Source organism: Dermacentor variabilis, unplaced genomic scaffold, assembly GCF_050947875.1.
Source record: "Dermacentor variabilis isolate Ectoservices unplaced genomic scaffold, ASM5094787v1 scaffold_12, whole genome shotgun sequence".
Lineage (NCBI taxonomy): Eukaryota > Metazoa > Arthropoda > Arachnida > Ixodida > Ixodidae > Dermacentor > Dermacentor variabilis.
In genome coordinates this window covers 28585236-28603247 of record NW_027460280.1, presented here as the reverse complement: position 1 = coordinate 28603247, position 18012 = coordinate 28585236, and positions in this window count along the sequence as shown.

Here is an 18012-nt window from a genome sequence, read left to right as displayed (position 1 = left end):
GATAGCGGTTGCAAAATATTGGACGCCTACAGGAAATAACGTTTGTAGTTTTATTGGTCGTATTAATGGCAGTAAACACAGCCTACTAAATAAATTAATAAGCTTGGCGTCACGCGTGCGTAGGCAAACATGACCGGCTGTAACTCGATGACAGGGAACACGCGCTGTCGCCACAACGCTGGCGTGAACGCGGAGAGCAGGCAGAAGGGAGCGAACGCTTCGGGCTGCCTCCAACGCACATGAAGCGAGTTCATACAGCTAGAACATTTCATAAGAACAGATGCCAGCATGAAGTCTGCCATAACTGTATAAAGCGTTTAAGCTGAGCTTTAAATTAGGGCCCACCTCGCTCATTTATTACGCACCCATCGTCACTGCCAAGCACTGCCGAGCGTTGCACGAGCGACGCATGGTGAACGCTGCAAAAAAAAGGGAGAAAGAAGCCACCCTTACTCCAACACGATGTTCCCCTTTTTTCACAATTGTTCCTGGCTTATTTTTGTTTATTCTTGTTTATTTACTGCCCTGTACATTTGTTCTAACATTGTCGCAAGGAATAAGGTTATCCGTAATGTAATGCCTTCGGGCGTTTAAGGTTAAAAATAAATGAAATGGGAATTCAAATGTGTTACTACGGGTATTAGATGGCTGAAAAACATAACCATGATATATTCGCGGATACCATCTTCCTGGGGTGCGTTGATATTTGTGTTCATCAATTTCAATTTGACCTTTGATTATCTGAAACTGGGGTTTTATTCGATATTTCTTTCTGCGTAATTCCAATTCATCGAAACTACAAAACTTTATCATTCGTGTTACGGAGTTTGTCCTACTATGCCTGGAACATATAAAAGCGCAGCGAATCTCTGAACTCTTTCTAACCTCCGATTAAGTGACTATATAAGACTACAGACTCTCTTACAGTGGAGACGTACAGGCAGTTCCGTGTCCTTCGGAAAGACTTTTTGGATGCGTGAGACAGGCAGCCGAGACCGTGGACTGTTTGGCGTACCTCCTTCCAGACGCGACTAGTGAATTCGCGGTAAGCACTGAAAGCTTTTTATTTTTCTAATTTTTTTTCACACTATTTTTGGGTGCTGTTCAATTCCGCCGAAAATATATTGTGTATCTAACCGCGATCATGGCCGCTTGCGTACGGGAGACTCCGAAACCAGGATATTAGAACCATTGAGAAGTACTATGCCGTGCCATCTGCCCCGATCATCAAAACCCGCATACCACGGATAATTCAAGCATGTTTTCAGCGATTTGAGATATACTAAATGGACTTAAACTGACTCTACCGACATGCCTCGCGCTGACTTTCTAAAGAGAGGCCACCCCCCCTCTCCTCGAAAAAAAATAAATAAAATTGCAGCTCTAGAGACAAAGTGATGAGAAGGTTTGCAGTAGCGCCCAAATAATAAGAAATAAATAACGTAACGTCAACAGTTGCAATGTTCACATACAAATTTTTATCAAGTGAAAAAAGAAAAGTCGTAGTTTGCGTTCAGTTATTTCTTCTACATTTGCACTTGTGCTCTTCTTCGCGGGTTTCCGTTTGTACTTCTTTAGATCACGAGCATGTACTAACAACTGTGAATGGTCGTCGGTATGCTTGTAGGGTTTGCCTAGCCGAGTTGACGGCCGTCTGCCCACGTGGGATTCCGGAAGAACGAGGCCAGAACCGCTTAGAAATCGTTCTATATTCAGTTACTCATCGCGACACATCTATCGCGGATAAATGAAGTATTTAGCCATCTAGGGCCTTCTGGGCTGTACATGACGGCGATAAGGTAGCCTCGCCGCCTATGGGATTATCTGACTGAGCTATGTCGAATGCTCGGTTACCATAGTCGAAAGTTCGAATCCCTCTATAGAGGTTTTTTTTGACGATGGTGAACTTGAAATTCACCTCCTCCAGTGCACAACATCTGCAGGCTTGGAGTGACCCCTGTCACCGGCAAAAGCTGCCGAGAGCCAGTGGAGCTATACTAATCCAGGTACAACCAAATAATGAAGGCCCACTAAGCTTCAAGAAGACACTCTATCACCAGAACAGGAATTGGTCTCCCTGGTGCAGTACTGGGCCACCTCGTCCCAAATTACTCACTCAATTACCCAATGGCCCTCAGTCGCCAGGTCTGCGGAGCACCTGAACAAGGCGGTGGTCAGACCTGTAACGCAGGAGAGGGTGCTCAGAATCTCTGGGTCCAGACAGGCCGCCAATGGAAACTGACCCTTGCAACGTGCAACACCCGAACCCTCTCGAGTGAGGCTAGCTTAGTAGTACTCTTTGAGGAACTATCAGACAGTGTTTGGGATATCATCGGCCTTAGGGAGATTAGAAGGACTGGTGAGGCTTACACATTGCTGAATAACGGACATGTCCTCTGCTATAGAGGTCTCCTAGCTAAGAAGCAATACGGGGTAGGATTCCTAATCCATAAGGATATAGCGGGCAACATTGACGAATTCTACAGCATTAATAAGAGGGTAGCTGTAGTCGTAATGTAACTTAGTAAGGGGTAATCAAACTTAATAAGAGATATAGAATAAAGGTAGTAGAAGCCTACGCTCCAACATCCAGTCGCGATGATGAGGAAGTAGATTAGTTTTATGAAGATGTTGAATTAGCGATGTTGAAGAAGTTGAACAAGGAAGAGAAAGTGGACCTGGAACGAACGAATGGTGAAACAAGAAATGAAATTTACTTCATACTTTCTGCTGATCCCAGCATAGTGCAGGATGTAGGAGTGATAGGTAGGGTAAAGTGCCGTGATCATACATAGGTTAGTGCGGGCTATGATTCACCTCAATCCGCTTTTTGCGATTCATTGCGGCGCCATCGTGTGTTGATCACGAGAACAATTTGGCAGGCGCCGCTGCGCGCAGCGACGGCCGCCCTACGCGAGACTCTTGACCAAACAAGCAGCGTGTCAGACAAGAGCGAAACAACGTGTACGCGCCGTCATATTTTGTCATCGTCAGCTAGCCATCGAGCCCACTGGCGTAAAAAAAAGCACTTCGCGTTTCACTCAACCACGTCGCGCGAGCTCAGAGATCGTTTGTTTCGCTAGCTCAAACATACATTTGCGTCTTCGTCGAGATTACTCGTATGAGTCAGTAATGACAAAAACAGAGAGTTAAAAAGCATATGCCAATACATACCTTTCACAAAGTGCAGCCCTAATCCAGGCTTCACGTCGCTGTCGATCGCATTTTACCCAAGGAAATCGGAAAATCCGTATTGAGCTGCTGGGATGGCCACGGGAGCAGGCGTAAACGAGACACGACATTGGCATCGTGCCAAATTTCGAGGGAAATAATGGCAATAATAGTGTTTTAGTTTAGCGTTTTTACGCTCCGCGCTCAGCAGGTGAGCGGAGCGGAAGCGCGAATGCGCATGCGTTCTCCGCTTAGCCGCAAGCGGGCTAGTGGAGCGACAAACACGGTCCGCTTACAAGCTGCCTGAGCGATCGAAGCGTGCTGCGCAGCGCGTTGGCTACCGTTGGCGTATGAAATGATTGGAATGGATGCAAAGGCAATCTCGTTGGCTATCACGTGGCATTCCCCAAGACGGCGCTTTATTTTCCACTGGATAAAATGGACCAGTAACGCATTACACGCGCACGTCTAGACACTTCATAGACAAATAAGTTATATATATATACTAAAAGTGGTCAATGGGTGTTTTATTTTCTTTCATTACCCTGAATTTGGCCAGGGAGCGCTGCAACTAGGAAAGGTCCGGTCCGCTACGCTAAACATATAACTAAATCGTGAAAATCGCCCGCCGCTCCTCTGTGGCTTAGTGGGGCAGCTCGGAGCGGGGCGTATCGTAAAGACGCTCAACTAAAACACTCTAATGTTCGAAAGGCGTTCTGGGCGCGCGGCAGCCAGAATGACAAGGCTGATAACTGAGTGAAAGAACTTTATTGGAGTTCCGGCGAGGGCGCGAACTCGTCGCGCCCCCGGCTAGTCCTACGTCGGGTCCGGCAAGTCTAGCCTACCGGCCCGGTCACGGGCACGCCGGACAGCCAGGATTCGCTTGTCTAGAGCGGGGCTGCGCAGACACGAGTCCCACTCCTCGTTGCTAAACTTGGGGTAACACGACCCGCGCTCTCGGAGCATGTGAGCTAGAGCGGAGGTCTGCCCGCTGGACAGGCAGGCGTCGTCGCGATATGCGTCGGGGTAAACCGTGTAGAAGTGCAAGACACGGATATGTGCTGGTCCGTAAAAGAGTAAGAGAAACGGCTGGTGCCCTATTCTACTGACAAATTAACACGGCAAGCTGGGCGAGTTGGTGGTTGAGGATGTTCCTATGGGTGGGCAGCGCAACCCGGACGAAGGACGAGAGGAAGTACACAAGACGAGCGCAGTCTGTGCGTGAACTGCGCTCGTCTTGTGTACTTCCTCTCATCCTTCGTCCGGGTTGCGCTGCCCACCCATAGGAGCATGTCCACTGACAAGTTCAGCGCCCGCCACGGCCTTACTCCACTCACTCAAAGGAGAGTCGAGTCCTGCCGTGCGCCTGCCAAATTGCTTCGGTCCTCAGCCGCTAGAGCGGTGCGCATGCGCAGTTCGGCGTCACTAAAGGCGGATTTGAAGAGAGAAAGAGTAAAATTGGTCAAGAAGAAACAGGTCAACCTAGAGCATGTAAGGGTAAAAGCAGAAAAATTCAGGCTGGTACTTGCAAACAAATATGCAGCCTTAGAACAGAGAGATGATGATGACATAGAGGTAATGAATGAAACCGTAACGAGGCTGGCTTCAGAGGCAGCAATAGAAGTGGGAGGCAAGGCACCGAGGCAACCAATAGGCAAGCTCCCCCAAGTAACAAAGGACCTAATAAAGAAACGACAAAGAATGAAAGTGTCCAACTCAAGAGATAAGATAGAATTTGCGGAACTGTCAAAACTGATCAACTAGGCGAAAATAAGTGATATTCGAAAGTATAACGTGAGAAAGACTGAAGAAGCCGTAAAAAATTGACGCAGCCTGAAATCGCTGACAAAGAAACTTGGCATAGGACAAACCAAGATGTATGCACTGAAAGAAAACAGGGTAACATCATCAGCGATCTCGACCATATAGTAAAAGCAGCGGAAGAATTCTATGCTGACCTGTACAGTACCCAAAGCAGAATCTATACCTCCATTCAAAGTAGTAATGAACAGGTTAGAGAGGCTCCTTGTATAACTAGCGATGATGTTAAAAGGGCCTTGGAAGACATGAAACGGGCAAAAGCGGCAGGAGAAGATGACATTACAGTCGATTTAATCTAAGATGAGGCAGACATATTGCCTGAAAAAACTAGCGGCTCTCTATAGGAAACGTATTTCAGCTGCAAGTGTTCCAGAAAACGGGAAGAATGCAAACATTATACTAATTCACAGACAGGGAGACATTAAAGAACTGAAAAATTATAGGCCCATTAGGTTACTCCGAGTATTATAGAAAATATTTACCAAAACAATCTCCAATAAAATAAGGGCAACACTGGACTTACAATGGATCACTCATTGGGTCACATCCATATCATTGATGAGGTTATCGAGAAATCCGCTGAGGACAATGAGCCTCTTTATATGGCTTTCATAGATTACGAAAAGGCATTTTATTCAGTAGAGATACCAGTAGTCATAGAGGCATTACGTGATCAAAGAGTGCAGAACGCTTACGTAAATACCTTGGAAAATATCTACAGAGGTTCCACAGCTACCTTAATTTTTCACAAGAAAAGCAGGAAGATACCTATAAAGAAAGGGGTCAGACAGGGAGACACAATCTCTCCAATGATATCCACTGCATGCTTGGAATAAGTATTCAAGCTATTAAACTGGGAAGGCTTAGCAGTAAGGATCTACGGCGAATATCTCAGCAACCTTCGGTTTGCCGATGACATTGTTCTATTCAGCAACAATGCAGACCTGTTGCAACAAGTGATTGAGGACCTTAACAGGGAGAGTGCAAGAGTCGGGTTGAAGATTAATATGCAGAAGACAAAGGTAATGATGAATAGACGGGTAAAGGAACAAGAGTTCGGGATCGCCAGTCAGCCTCTAGGGTCTGTAAAGGAGTCCAAATGAATGTTTCAGACCCTTTCACCGCCCGATTCATGGCACATCCCCCCGCAGGGGCGTCTGCGTGAGCAGGCGTTTGGTGCGTTGCGGCACCACGTACCCGAGCACACGAGGGTTGGAACCTCCCGCGTGTAACCGTGCGCGGCTTAGCCGTGTCTGGGGAAAGGGGGATCCTGGAGGTTGAGCCGATGCCGGGTGTTTGGACCTTTAAGGCCCCCAGGCGGAGGCAACACGCCTCTTTGGCCTCTGCTTCACATAGACGGCACCTTCAGACTGACCCACCTGGAGGAAATCGGCAGTCGCCTTTTCCTGTCCCTCTATTCAATCTTTTGCTTTCCCTCTCGCTGTCTCTTCTTTCCTGTCTTCTTATCACTTCTTCTCACTTCCGAATTTCAAGGCGGCAAGGGTTAACCATGTGGGCGTGGCCTTCCTTGGTCATGGTTATATGGTTATAGCAGTTATGTATGGCTAGAGGTTCTTAAAACACTCCCATGTTGGGCTCCGTATATGTCATTCCATGGATAGAACCCCCTCTTCAGCAAAATCTGATCGGAGGCCGAAAAGGCACCGGACCGAAGTAATGAACTTCAGTAAACCTAGTGATAGCTTTACAAAATTTTTTGTCATCACGTCTGAAGCTGAACGGAAAATTCAAGAAATGTCCCCTTTGCTCATTGCCAAGGCACTTAACGAGTGTATTGGTGATACCTACAAAGCAAAGAAAATGAATTCTGGAGACCTCTTGCTCGAAGTTATGACGGCTGAGCATAGCAGGTAGTTTAAGAAACTTGAGAAGATCGGTGAGAACAGTGTGTCTGTTTCACCAAATCGTACACTGAACTACGCGAAGGGTGTGATTTCAGATACAGAACTCCTAAAGTGCACAGACGAGGAAATCGAAGAAGCCTTGAAGATCAGGGTGTTCTAGGTCTCAAGATCGGTGCCGAAGGACTGCTTTCTTTCCAAGAAGTCGGCACCTTCATCAAGCACCATTAACGATGAACGCCCAAAGGGCGCTGATATGATGGAAGTGTGTCCGCCGGACACGAACCAAAAAAAAAGAGCCTACATCTGGTAGGCAAACCAAAAAGTCGGGTATCCCCCCTGCAAAACACAAAGGGGGTAGACTTCCGGTCATTCCCCCGGATAAGGAGACGTGACCTAAAAAGCATTTTAGCAAGTTTCTTGCTCATTTGCATATGTCATCTTTGTGACCTTTTACATAGAATCTCTTCGTGAAGTACTTGATAATCCACATAATCAAATATGGCTACTATTGTGCAGTGGAACTGCCGTGGTTTAAAAACTAATATTGATGACATTTACGATCTTTTCGAGGATGCTGAAGCTTCTGTTATGTGTTTGCAAGAAAATCATTGGAAAGGTTGCCATAAACAATCTGTGCGTCGATATGGCATTTTTCGAAAAGATAAGGAACAGTCTTCAGTCGCATCCGGAGGAGTCGCTATAGTGGTTGCTCAAGGAGTCCCAGTACGTGAAGTGACCTTAACACCAACTTAGAAGCTGTTGCTGTAAAGGTTCAGATAAGAAAAACAATAACAGTATGGTCCCTGTACTTACCACCAGGTAAGAAAATCACAAGAAAAGAATTAGAGAATCTCGTGAAAGAACTTCCAGAACCTTTCCTTTTATTGGGTGATTTTAATGCTCATAACAACATCTGGGGCAGTGGCCACACTGACGCGAGAGGGAAAATGATAGAAGAATTTTTAGACAACTGCAATCTGTACCTTTTTAATGATGGAAAGCCAATATATTTTATTGCAAAATCACAATCTACGTCAAGCATTGACCTCTCCTGTGGCACGCCATCACTTGCTAGGTTTTTTAGTTGGGACGTGAGGGAAAACCCACGTGGCAGCGACCACTACCCTATATTACTCAAGCCGATCGATGCGCCTCCAACAATGCCAGCGCGAAGGCAGAGATGGAAGCTGGGTAAAGCAGACTGGTGTTTTTTTTGGAAAGCTCTGAAATAAGGATTGATGATGTCATCGCACTCAATATTGACGACTTATGTGATGCGATAAAGAAACAAATTTTAGATGCAGCTGAAAACTCCATACCACTTTCACAAGGAAAGCTTCCACGTAGACCAAAACCGTGGTGGAATGATGCACGTGATAAAGCTCGTAGAAAACAAAACTGTGCATGGTCTCGACTAAACAGGTACCCAACTTTTGAAAATTTATTGTTTTTTAAAAAGAAGCGCAGTGAGGCTAGAAGGGAAAGACGGATAGCAAAAAGAACATCATGGGTGAAATATGCGAGCTCAATAATCAGTCACACAACAAGTAAATTAGTCTGGGAGAAAGTGAGAAAAACTGACGGTGTTCATACAGAATACACACTCCCTATCTTTGACGAGGAAACGGATCTTAAAGGGCAAGCAAATATACTTGGCGAGCACTTTGCTGGAATTTCGAGTGATGCTCATTACACTCCCGAGTTTCTTAAGATAAAGACCACTGCAGAAAAGAAAGATCTTCGGATATCACTGAATAGTACTGAGCCATACAACTGTCCTTTTACAAAAACTGAACTCTTCGATGCGATATATTTAGGAAAGAGCCATTCAGCAGGTCCGGACAACATACACTACGAAATGCTGCGACACCTACACATGAACACGTAGGACACAATCCTTCACCTCTTCAACAGGTTGTGGGCGGAAGGTTATTTTCCAAAAGCATGGAAGAAGGCGATAGTTCTACCACTTCTAAAACCTGGAAAGGAACGCTCTCACCCTAACAGTTATCGCCCCATTGCCTTAACCAGTTGTTTAGGAAACACATTGGAAAGAATGGTTAACAAACGGCTTGTGCACCTTTTGGAAAGTAACAGGTTACTTGATCAATACCAGTGTGGCTTTAGTCAATCGCAGTACAATCGACCAATTAGCCCGGTTAGAAACAAAAATCCGTGAATCTTTCGTCCAAAGGCAACATTGCGTTTCTTTTTCTTTGACTTATCAAAAGCATATGATTCGACGTGGAGACATGGCATTTTAATGGACTTGCACAGATGCGGAATAAAAGGGCATATGCTTGGTATAATCAAAAGCTATTTGGAGGACCGAACTTTTCAGGTGATGTTTGGACCAACTTTCTCCAACTGTTTTATGCAGAAGAATGGAGTGCCGCAAGGTGGAGTATTGAACGTTACACTATTTTTAGTGAAGCTACATTCGATAACTACAGTTATTCCTTCTTCCTTAATGTATTCTTTATATGTCGATGACATCCAACTTTGTTTCTCCTTTTTTAATATGGCTACTTGCGAACGCCAACTCCAGTTGGGTGTAAACTCTATAGTGCGATGGGCAAACGAAAATGGTTTTAAATTTTGCGCAGAAAAAACAATATGCGCGCCTTTCAGTCAATACCGAAGGCTCACACCGGACCCAACATTACATATTAAAGGACAACAAATCACAGTAAAGAACGAACACAAATTTCTTAGTATAATCTTTGACAAGAAACTCAACTTCAAAGCGCACATCGCTTATGCAAAACAGAAATCTCTGAAATCCATAAATTTAATAAAGCACCTATCCCACCGATCATGGGGTTCAGACAGAATATGTCTGCTTCGCTTATACAATGCAGTTGTCCGGTCACAATTAGACTACGGATGTTTTGTGTAAGGCTCAGCTCGATAGTCGGCATTAGAGGTTCTTGACCCGGTGCATCACCTTGGACTACGTCTGTGTTCCGGCGCGTTTCGTACGTCTCCCATACAAAGCTTGTATGCAGAAACCAACCAGCTGTCTTTGGAACATAGAAGACTATTTCTTGGAAACATGTACATAATGAGAGTACTGTCCTGTTCAACGCATCCTTGTAGACTACTATTTACAAGGCCGCGCTTTGAAATACATTTTAGCAACAAACCGGCAATCATTCCTTCCTTTTTTATCAGGTACCAAAAGCTGAATGCGGACCTATGTTACGACGTAAGAGATAAATTCTTGCAAGATGAACCTTCTTTTGCTCCTTGGGAGATGAAACATGCGCAATGCGACTTTAGATTAACAACAAACAGAAAACAATCTTCACCATGAAAGGCGTTACTAAGTGAATATTTAGAAATAGAATCGGAATATAATTTTTGCATGAAATACTTTACAGATGGATCAAAGAGCAATGGCAATGTAGGCGCTGCAGTGACATCAAATCAATATGAAGAACAAATGAGACTTCCAAGTCAGGCTACTGTCTTTACTGCAGAACTTCATGCCATTTCGTTAGCTCTTGAAGGCATCCTGAAAAGAGGAAATAATCAATCTGTTATATTTAGCGAGTCGTTGAGATCTCTTCAAGCTCTCGCATCTGGGTTACCATCTGGAAATAATCTACTGAAGAAAATAAAAATCAATGCACAACATGTCCCAAGAGAGCGTTAAATGTCACTTTCTGCTGGATTCCTAGTCATGTAGGGATTCCCGGGAATGAAAGAGCAGATTTTATGGCAGCCCATACCAAAGATTTGGAGCTACATGATGTTGGCCTACCTTGGGAAGATTAGAAAGCAACTTTAAGAATAGCAGTTCGGAAACACTGGCAGAAAGTGTGGGATCAAGATAAACTTAAGCTTCATTGCGTAAAACCCATTTTACGAGAATGGCACAGTTGTCACGACAGACAAAGATTTTACGAGGTTATATTATGTCGCTTAAGAATTGGTCACACAAGGCTGACACATAGTTTCTTAATCAATAACAAACCACAACCAACATGCCAACACTGCGGTGAAAATTTAAACGTGCTACACATTTTAATAACATTCCCTGGCTTAGAAAAATGGAGGGAAAGATATTTCAAAATTTTTTACGAAAAAAGAATCTCTGTTCATCCCATGTTCTTATTGAGCGATGAACCACTCGTCCCATATGAAGATACTTATAACTTTTTAAAAGCCACTGGAATCCTACAAGAGCTATAGCACATTTCATGTTTTACATTTTTATTTGGCAATTTACACCATTTTACTGCATTTAAACAAATAAGCTAATACGAAAAACATGTGCTTGGCGCATTATAGTGTGCACGGCTGCTGCGCCATAAGAATCCCAAATCATCATCATGGCACATCCCCCCGTGCGGATTGCGCCCGTTTCACTGAGAAACGGGTGCAATCCGGCGAACAGTATATTATAGCACCGTATTTTTCACCTCAACATATTGACACGTGTACTTATCGTTATCGGGCGACCACGTTTCGCCGCCTAAAAATGTTATCTCAGAGCGCGGGACGCGCCTGCATGTATCCGAAGTTTCTTGAAAGTTATCGATGCTTTTATCCGCTGTCTGTTGTCGCCGAACCTTATGGTATGTGATTTCATCGCCTGACGCGAATGGTGTAGAACGTTGTGGAAGGCACGCGGGTCCTAACGATTAGTCTGGAACATTCGACGATTGATGTATAAAAGCCGACAGGCTTGACCCGTTGATCATATTTTCGTCGATCGCCGACCGTGTTCGCCGCTATCGTTGTGCTATAATTGTAGCCTGTTTTTGTGGGCACAGGTTCGCCCAATAAAAGTTGGTTTTGTCTTTCACAGTATTGCGTATTGCTACTGTGTTCTTCAACGTCACCTCCACGTGACATCTGGTGGAGGTGCTTTACGTTCATGTACCGGACGCCCCCGACAAGCCGTAATTCAAGCCCGGACCGCAAAGAGAACACCAACGTAGTCCCGGACCATCGAGCAAGCCGCCGTCTTCAACAGCTGCTCCCGGAGCACGGACTTCTACCTGAGAAGACCAAGAAGATTGTGGCCAAGGCAACCCCAATGGCAGCTCCAGCGTCCCCCATCGTGCTGCAGCATCCAAGGGAACCACCGACGTTCCGCGGTTCCACATTTGAGGACCCGGAAAGCTGGCTGGAAACGTATGAGAGGGTCGCTACGTTTAACAGCTGGGCAAGCGACGACAAGCTGCGACATGTCTATTTCGCGTTGGAGGACGCCGCCAAGACGTGGTTCGAGAATCGAGAAGACACCTTGACGACGTGGGACCTGTTCCGAAGCGGCTTCCTGCAAATATTTACAAGCGTCGTGCGAAAAGAGCGAGCCCAAGCTCTACTGGAGACCAGAGCGCAGCTACCGAATGAGACGATCGCCATCTTCACTGAGGAAATGACCCGTCTGTTCCGCCACGCCGACCCGGAAATGTCAGAGGAGAAGAAAGTCCGCCTACTGATGCGTGGTATAAAGGAGGAACTTCTCGCCGGAATGGTAAGAAGCCCACCGAAGACCGTCGACGAGTTTCTTCGTGAGGCGACGAACATCGAGAAGACACTGGAATTGCGGAACCGGCAATTCGACCGACGCACCAAGTCAACAAGCTACGCCGGCGTTCAATCAGTGGCCACCGACGACCTGCGCGAGACCATCCGGGCAGTCGTACGAGAGGAGCTTCAGAAGATCTTCCCTTCATCGCAACCTCAAATGGCCTCAATCGCCGAAGTTGTCAAAGAAGAAGTCCAGCGATCGCTCGGAGTTCCCGAGGTACAGTCACAGTCATCGCAGCGCCAGTCAGAAGCGATGACCTACGCCGCCTTCGCCCGCCGTCAAGGTCCCCATCCACGACCGCGCCAGGGCCCTGTAACGCCCCAATTCCGTCGACCACTGCCGCCGCCGCCAGCATGTCCACACGTCGCCCAGCGCAGCTACCCGAGGAAGACAGACGTTTGGCGCGCTCCTGACCACCGCCCGCTCTGCTACCACAGCGGGGAAGCCGGCTATGTGTACCGCCGATGCCCATACCGCGACTTGGGACTGAGAGGGTTCGCCGTCAACGCGCCGCGTCCGCAGCTTGGGGAGCACCCACGAGACATCGCCGATTACCCAGCCGCCACTCAGTGCAACTCTCGACGACCGTCCCGTTCACCGTCACAAGGCCGCTACCTGTCGCCGCAGCGCCGTCCATACACTGGCCCAACCCGGGGCCGGTCAGCGAGCCCATATCGGGAAAACTAAAAGCAGCAACCGATGGAGATGCGGTTGCTGTTCGTCGAACTGACGAAGATACTCCGCCGCCGCCGAAGACGTCGAAGAAACTACCTCGACGACATAACGACGCGCCGCCGACCCGACGAAGTGTGAAAGCAAAGAATACGACGACGAAAGGCGACCTGACGACGTCCCATACCAGCCACAAGTCAACGCGACACAGCCGTGATCCGACGCCAAGACCTAACTGTAACGCAAGACAAAGAACCACCGACCTCGACGTGCTTCTCGACGGCCACGCAGTTACCGCCTTAGTGGACACAGGTGCTGATTACTCCGTCTTGAGTGGACACATCGCCGCCCAGTTGAAGAAGGTTAAGACTGCATGGGAAGGCCCTCAAATTCGCACCGCTGGAGGACACCTGATTACGCCGACTGGAATCTGCACGGCAAGAATGACCATTCATGACCGGACTTACCCGGCCACGTTCGTTATCCTCCAACAGTGTTCACGAGACGACATTCTCGGTATGGACTTCCTGAACCAACACGGCGCCATCATCGACCTGAAGTCGAAGTCAATAACGCTATCGGAAGATAAAGCGATACCGCCGGAGAGCCCTCGTAGTCCCACCGCCTTGAGTGTGCTCGAAGATCAAGTGAGCATCCCGCCTCGCTCCAGCATTGTTATTTCGGTCGGCACCAACACACCCGCTGATGTAGAAGGCGTCATCGAAGGCGACCAATGTCTACTGCTAGAACGTGAAATTTGCGTCGCAAGAGGGATCGCTCGACTGCATGGAGGGAAAACTGAAGTGTTGCTGACAAACTTCAGCCAGGAGTTCAAGCACATCAACAAGGGCACGACGACCGCGTACATCGAGGAAATTCTCGAAACCAGTAATGCGTTTGTCCTCTCGGATTCCACCGCATCTACGCCGACGAACATGGTTCCCGAACAAGACTGCCACATTAATCCAAGTCTCCCCGTGATTAAGCAACAGCAGCTCAGAAGTCTGCTCCGACGATATAAAGGCTGTTTTTCTACGTCATCGAGGACTCGACAAACACCAGTCGCCAAGCATCATATAATCACCGAGGAGTGCGCTCGACCACTCCGCCAGAGCCCTTACCGAGTTACCCCGCGAGAACGTGAAGCTATAAGAGAACAAGTCGACGAAATGCTGCGCGACGACATCATCCAGCCGTCGAAAAGCCCGTGGGCATCCCCTGTTGTCCTGGTAAAGAAAAAGGATGGAACCCTACGTTTCTGCTTCATTATCGTCGACTGAACAAGATCACGAAGGACGTACACCCCCTCCCACGGATAGACGACGCATTGGATCGGCTCTGCAACGCTAAATACTTCTCGTCGATGGACCTCAAGTCTGGCTATTGGCAAATAGAAGTCGACGTACGAGATCGCGAGAAGACCGCCTTCATCATCCCAGACGGCCTCTACGAGTTCAAGGTTATGCCATTTGGACTGTGCTCGGCGACCGCAACGTTCCAGCGCGTGATGGACACGGTTTTAGCAGGATTGAACTGGCAGACTTGTCTCGTTTACTTGGATGACGTCGTTGTCTTCGTCGGAAATTTCGACGATCACCTTAGGCGGCTTGCAACAGTACTCGAGGCCATCAAGTCATCAGGGCTCACTCTGAAGCCAGAAAAGTGCCGCTTCGCTTACGATGAACTTCTGTTCCTAGGCCACGTCATCAGCAAGTCTGGAGTCCGCCCCGACCCGCAGAAGACAGCTGCGATTGCAAAGTTCCCGCAGCCCATCGACAAGAAGGCAGTGCGTAGATTTCTTGGCATGTGTGCCTACTACAGGCGATTTGTCAAAGACTTTTCACGGATCGCTGAGCCGCTGACACAGCTAACTAAATGTGACGTCGAGTTCAAGTGGGAAACGCCGCAGGCCGACGCATTTCAAGAACTCAAACGACGCATGCAGTCGCCGCCGGTACTTGCGCACTTCGACGAGCACGCCGATACCGAAATCCACACTGACGCCAGTACCCTAGGCCTCGGTGCCCTCCTAGTCCAGAGAAAAGATGGACATGAACACATGATAGCTTACGCTAGCCGGTCGTTGTCAAAAGCGGAAGGCAATTATTCTACAACGGAAAAGCAATGCCTCGCCATCGTTTGGGCTACAGCGAAGTTTCGCCCTTACCTATATGGCAGGTCATTCAAAGTGGTCAGCGACCATCACGCGTTGTGTTGGCTAGCTAACTTAAAGGACCCTTCAGGACGGCTGGCACGGTGGAGCTTGAGACTACAAGAATACGACATCACTGTAACATACAAGTCCGGACGAAAACACTCAGATTCCGATCGCTATCAGAATACGCACGAGAACAGCGGTTCACGGCGGTAGTCGTAGACGTTAGCTCCCGGCTTACGCATGCGTGTAGTGTCGCAACGGAATGCCCCGAAACAGCGGAAGAGGTAGCGATTGCGCTTGCGCTTACCGACCCTCTCTGCGAGGTAGTTTTTAGCGACTCACAATCCGCAGTTCGCAACTACGCGCGGGGGCGCATTTCCTCCGAAGCTCTCCAGATTCTAAGGAAAGCTGGTCGACAGCACTTCGATAACACCGCGATCATATGCTTTCCAGCGCACGTCGCCACCCCCTCCGATGAGGGCCTCATTAACTTGAAAGAGGTAGCACACCGCTCTGCGCGAGAACTGACCCGCCGCGCAGAATCGGAGACCGCCTCTTCGAGTTCGGAACTCCTGGTTCAAAACACGCGAAAACGCCTGGTCAGGTACAATGACATCACCAAGCACTACCAGCTAGGCAGGCGGTTGCTGCCCCCACCTCACCCTATGCTGAAACGTCGCCAGGCAGTCATCTGGCGACAATTGCAAACACAAACATTCCCCAGTCCGGTGCGATTGCAGCACATTTTCCCCGCGGAATACCCGACTGCTCTTTGCAAATTATGTCAGGAAAATAGAGCGACGCTGTCACACATGTTGTGGGAGTGTGGGGTTACATCAGCTACAATGGCAGTAGCTCCGGAGGCTCTTGCGTCGAAGTGGGCCGCCGCTCTGCGCAGCTCCAACCTCAAGACACAAGAGTGGGCTGTCCAGCAAGCCCGAGAGGCGGCGACGAGGCAAGGCCTCGAAGACCTGAGCCCGGGTCGTCAAATTTGCCGGATTCAAAAAAAAGTTGTTTTCATCCATCCATATCACGCGCCCCATTGACCCACCGCCGCAAGATGACGAGGATGACGACGCCTTCCTTGGTATAATAAGCGCGGAAGACTTCGCCGAACAACAACGAGGGGACCCGGAGCTAAAAGCCCTAGTTGAGTATTTGGAAGGGCACACCGACGTTGTCCCTATAGGGCATTTAAGCGTGGATTGTCTTCGTTCACGCTTCAAAACAACCTACTCGTGAAGAACTTCTCACCAGTCCGCGCCAACTACCTTCTTGTTGTTGCGTCGGCGCTGCGTCCAGAAGTACTGCACGCCCTACATGACGATCCGACCGCTGGGCATCTCGGTTTCTCCCGGACGCTATCGAGGATACAAGAAAGGTATTACTGGCCGCACCTAATCGCCGATGTCGCCCGTTACGTCAGGACATGCCGAGACTGTCAGCGACGCGAGACACCACCGACAAGGCCAGCGGCAATTACTACAGCCAATCAAGCCTCCTTACCGACCTTTTCAGCAGATCGGGATGGACTTGTTGGGACCGTTTCCGACATCAACTTCCGGAAATAAGCGGATTGTCGTGGCGACGGACTATCTCACCCGCTTCGCTGAAACTAAAGCTCTACCGAAAGGCAGCGCAGCCGAAGTGGCGAAATTTTTGGTCGAGAACATGCTGCTGCGACATGGTGCTCCAGAAGTCCTCATCACCGACAGAGGAACGGCTTTTACAGCAGAGCTCACGCAAGCCGTTCTGTAATACAGCCAGACTAGTCACAGGAGGACAACTGCCTACCATCTGCAGACGAATGGTCTCACGGAGCGCCTGAACAAGACCCTCGCCGACATGCTAGCAATGTACGTCGACGTCGAGCACAAGACGTGGGATGCGGTCCTGCCGTACGTAACATTCGCTTACAACACGGCGGTGCAAGAAACAACACAGATCACGCCATTTAAGCTGGTCTACGGCAGGAACCCGACGACGACGCTCGATGCCATGCTGCCACATGTCACTGATGAAGAGAATGTTGACGTCGCTAGCTATCTCCAGCGTGCCGAAGAACAACGGAAATCTTAACTGGCGGCCCCATATTGTATATATTGCGACAAAAGGAGCTCGTTCAATGGGCATTTTGCGCAAGTTGAGCAACCGAAGAACAGGTATGCGAAGAAAATCCCTCTTGATGGTATATAAGATGTATGTTTGTCCGGTGTTAGAAGTTGGATGCGTTTTATTCTCAAGTGTTCCAGCATACAAGCTTCGGCCGCTAATTTTGTTAGAACGAGAGGCGCTACAACTGTGCTTAGGCCTCCCAAAATACGTTTCGAATGCCGTATTATACCTGGAGGCAAGAATCCCACCCATAATATGCCGATTTCACCTTCTGACAGTTCAGACTTTCCTAAGGCTATATGAATCCCCATTAAACCGCCTTCAAATTATTTTCCTCTCTGATCCAGAATTATTTTTTCCTATTTATTGGCCCAGGTTTCATAGACCACAGATTATATTTGTGCAAACATTACTTGAACCACTAAATGTGCAAATTCGCGAGGTGCTTCATGATAATACGCATTCAAATTACCCAGTGATCAGGTTCGATTACTTTTTCCCAAACAACGCGAAACTACTCCCTTACGACATCTTAAACGCCATGTTGCAAGACCTCCTAAGCAGCCTAGAAACAAACGTTATCATTGCAACAGATGCCTCACAGTGCGAGAAAAAAGCTGGGATTGGAATATTTTGTCGTGCACTCGACTGGTCTTTTTCTT